This window comes from Acomys russatus, chromosome 21 (genome assembly GCF_903995435.1).
Source record: "Acomys russatus chromosome 21, mAcoRus1.1, whole genome shotgun sequence".
Taxonomy (NCBI): domain Eukaryota; kingdom Metazoa; phylum Chordata; class Mammalia; order Rodentia; family Muridae; genus Acomys; species Acomys russatus.
In genome coordinates this window covers 16,824,975-16,829,417 of record NC_067157.1, presented here as the reverse complement: position 1 = coordinate 16,829,417, position 4,443 = coordinate 16,824,975, and the positions used below count along the sequence as shown (strand labels likewise).

General features: G+C 39.7%; 1 pseudogene; it reads right to left on the bottom strand.

Moving 5' to 3' along the window:
* Positions 1–825: 825 nt before the first annotated feature.
* On the bottom strand, positions 826–1,349 carry LOC127204947 (serine/arginine-rich splicing factor 3-like; annotated as a pseudogene).
* Positions 1,350–4,443: the final 3,094 nt, after the last annotated feature.

Sequence of the window (4,443 nt, the reverse complement as noted above, 5' to 3'; positions counted from 1 at the left end):
TTGGGTCTGTGGATTGTAGCATGTTTATCCTGTACTTTATGGCTAATATTCACTTGTAAGTGAGTACATACCATGTGTGTCTTTCTGGGTCTGGGCTACCTCACACAGGATGATATTTTCTAGTTCCACCCATTTGCCTGCAAATTGCATGCTTTCTTTGATGATGATGATGATAATGATGATTATATCCAAAACTTTAATCTCAAGAATTCTCATCAACATATTACAAATGACAGCATGAAAAAAATTCTTGCACAGTGACTCAAAAGTTAAGTTCTACAATATACCCTTAAACTGATAGGACACTGACTGGTATCTTAGTCTTACATTTCCAAATAAGGAATGTTACAAACAGTTGGACCTCCATATATAGCAAACAGGAAGGAACTCTTTTAAAAAGTCTTCAGAGCACTGGCCCCACCCTTTACCTATTAGCTTGTGTTTGCAGCAGCTTTGAAAGAGGGCTTAGTGTCTCACCCACAGCTCCATGACCTCATATCCCAGCTACTAAAGAAACTAGTTTTATTCAATCTCCACCCGTTGTTTCTATATCATTAGTATATCACACTTTAACTGAGCAGGACCTAGATTTATTTCAGTCTATGAAAAACCAAAGTTGAAAGCAAATTTAATCTTGCTTAAGGGAGCATTGTAAAGTAACAATTCATGACACTACAAGTGATCCATTTCAAGCCTTAGAGAATGACACTGTTATGTGTCACTGTTTCAAGAGACAAAAACAAATTTGAACAGATAAAACATCTTAAAAATGCACCAACCTTATGAAGTTTTAAACAAAACTTTAATTTCCTGTACGTACTCCTGTCAAATGAAGTAATTTTCTGTACACCACTTGTTTTGCAAACTGGTCTTCTCTTTCCTTTCGTTAGCTCTAGATCGGCTCCGAGGCCCAGAGAAGGATCGAAACGGCTTGTGATTTCTCTTGTAAGACAGAAACCTTTCTCTTCTTCTATCTCTAGAAGGTGACCTGCTCCGGCTTCGAGAGAAGTTTCTTCTTGGAGATGTGTGCTGAGGAGGAGGACTCCTCCTACAGTAATCGTCTCCAGGGTGACGACTCCAAGAGGGAGATGGGCCAGGATTCCTACTTCTTTTTTTCACCATTCTATAGTTGCCCTCTTACATGGCAGCCACGTACTGTTCAACAATCTAGCATCAGTATCCTGGTGATCCTCAAATTCAAAGAGAGCAAAGCCAGGTGGGTTGAGCGACCCACACACTTTGGAGTGGTCCATAATAGCCAAAAGTGCTTCTAATTCAATCTTGTTCTCATTGTTTCCAAGATTACCTACATGGACCTTACAGTCCAGTGGACAAGAATCACAATGCATTTCAAGATCCTGGATTCAAAACGCCGAAGCCCAAAATCTTAACGGCTCTGACAGGCTCACCCGCTCCCCTCTGGCTCTGCTCATGGATGCTCACTGTCCACGGTCTCCACGAAATGACCAATTTCTTTGTTTTTAAGAGCTGAGTAGTATTACATCCTTTATCCATTCTTCGACTGAGGGACACCTAGGTTGCTACCAGTTTCTGACTATTATGAATAAAGCTGCCATGAAAATCACTTCCCTTTGGCCGGCGGCCTCATAGAGGAAAGGGAAGCAGGCTATCCTGGTAAGACCTGATAGGCTGTGGTCAGATGGTGGGAGAAGAGAGCTCCGCTTGACAGAAGACTAGGGGAGGGAACTAGCACAGAAGAGGGAGGGAGTATGGGAACCAGAGGATATGAGTGAAGGGGTAACAATTGGCATGTAATATGAATAAACCTTTAAAAAATAGAAATTAAAAAATTTCTTTTGGAGAACTTGACATATGAATACTGGGTTTACATAACCTTGTTCCCACTCTAATTCCTTCCATTTCCCTCCTACTCCTTCCATAATTTTTAGCCTTGTTCTCTGTGGAATCATTATGCTTGCTAAAATTTACAAACCTCTGTCCCACGCTTAGTATAAGCACTCAGTCAAAGAGCCTATTAGAAAATTGTTGGATGTCAATGTAATACCTACCATATTGTCATTAAAATGGTAATTTATAGATGAAGTAATAAAAACTTTATAAAGCAATTCAGAATTATGCATAAAATTATAAGATGAGATAGATAAAATTATGTTCAACAGACAATTAGGAGTACTACATTTGTAACGCGGAGGGCTGCTTTAGATGTGAGCATGACCATGTGACTGGGTTGTGTAGCTATCACTTGAAAAGGGTTTTTTTTTTTTTTTATTAAAGTAGATACAGGTTGAAAAAGAGATGCCTAGCATTAGAAATAACATTTGTTTTTTAAAATGTACAATAAACAATTTTTTTGGTTAAGATGTGTAAAATGAATAGTAGCTCCCAGATAAATGGTATTTTATCTAAAGAAAAAGTTCTTGTTTCTCTGTGTCTCTCTGACTTTAAGTAAAAACTTACAGTTGAGAGAGGCAGAGCCTCCCTTGCCTGGCCACCTGTTTTCTGAACACTATTCCTTGTCACATTACCTCAGTCAGAGAGCCACTTTCCCTGGGGTGCCACAAATGAAACATTCCAGTTAAAATGCTGCATGGTATTCAGAGCTTAGAATTCCTTCTCTCCCCCCACCCCTCTCTCCTCAACTCTTGACTTCCTGAAGGGGGGAAATTTATATGCTGTAATTTCATGGAAATAATGTTAGATCAGAACCAAGTGTCGTATATCTGACTCATTATAATCAATATACATGACTGATGCAAGGTTGAACAGTTCATGGCGACTGAGGATCGGGTTGTCGAAGAGTTTCCCTTAAAGAAGGACCTTTCGGCTCAGGGTTATCATTCAGAATTTGGCATGAACAATAACAAATGCAATAAACTCCTGACCCCTAAGGTTTGTTCTAGTTCTAAATGCTTGGTAATTCTATGAGTCTATAGTTTCATGGCTCAGAAACTGCTGCACATTTAATGTACTTTGTGGAACAAAATATATAAGCCATATAGGAAGATGGAATAGTCCCAAAGTGAGGTCATGTTCTTGCCTATGTTAAGAGTGATATTATATGCGTCTATAATATGTCTACATAGATACCTGATACGGCCATGGAAAACATTAAAAGAACATCTTTTTATAAGCTCAAATAGATGAAAATTCCTCTTTAAAAAACACTTGAACTAATTAATGTTCTAATACACCTGTGTTTGGAAGATGCCACTTTTCTTCTAATCTGAAGATCTAATCTGAACAATCATGGTGAATGTTCCTGGATGTTCTCCACCCCCAGCCCCACCTTCCCCCCTACCCCTGCCCCCCACCCCCGTCCCCACCCCTGACAGGATTTCTATGTGTAACGGCCCTGTCTGCTCTGGATTGGTTTTTAGACCAGACTGGCCTCGAACTCTCAGAGATCCACCTGCCTCTGACTCCCCGAGTTCTGGGATTAAATGCACGCGCCCAGCCCTCCTGGATGTTTTTATGAAAATACACTGGGATAGAGAAAGAACCCATCATGTTTAGATTATCACTGTGCCCACAGATAGGAAATTATGCCTTGCTAATAGATAACAGAGAAATTGAGTATGTGCTCTTTTTTTAAAAAACTTTGTGAGAACATGTTTTATTTCCCTTTCCTTCCCTATTTTCCCTAGAACTTTTTAAATAAGATGATAACAAATGGTTGCTTAATTAATGGTGAATTAAATCACCACATCCCTGTCCTTATTAGTGAACTAAACACATTATTCTTAATTTATAGTCTTTCTACTCACCAAAACAAAGGTATAGGAATGCGATCAGGTACCTCTAGAGGTCCTATTCAATTTATTTATTTTCTTTTTTTATTAATTTATTTATATTACATCTCAATTGTTAGCCCTTCCCTTGTATCCTCCTATTCTTCCCTCCATCCTGCTTCCCCCTTCTCCCCTTCCCTATGTCTGTGACTGAGGGAGACCTCCTCCCCCTATATATGCTCTTAGAGCATGTGTTCTTACATGGCCCATATTTTATGGATTCAGGAAATTCTAAGAGAGATGCAAAATACCATCAGTGGGAAGGTTGACCGCAGAGATTCCGTCATTAAATTATTCAGTGGCAGGGAATTTTTTATAGCCCAGTTAAATGGATTTAGGGACCATAGTATTGCAGTTGTATAAAGAGCAGTATTTAAAAAGAGTATAGTCCTAGCACTGGCTGGTTTTGTATGTCTTCCTGACACAAATTAGAGTCATCAGAGAGGAAGGAGCCTCAGTTGAGAAAATGCCTCCATTAGATCAAGCTGTAAGGCATTTTCTCAATTAGCAATCAATGGTAGAGGGCCCCAAATTAGCAATCAATGGGGGAAGGTCCCACCCATTGTGGGTAGTGTCATCCCTGGGCAGGTGGTCCTATGTTCTATAAGAAAGTATGCTGAGCAAACCATGGAAGCAAGGCAGTAAGCAGCGCCCCTCTATGTGCTCTGCATCA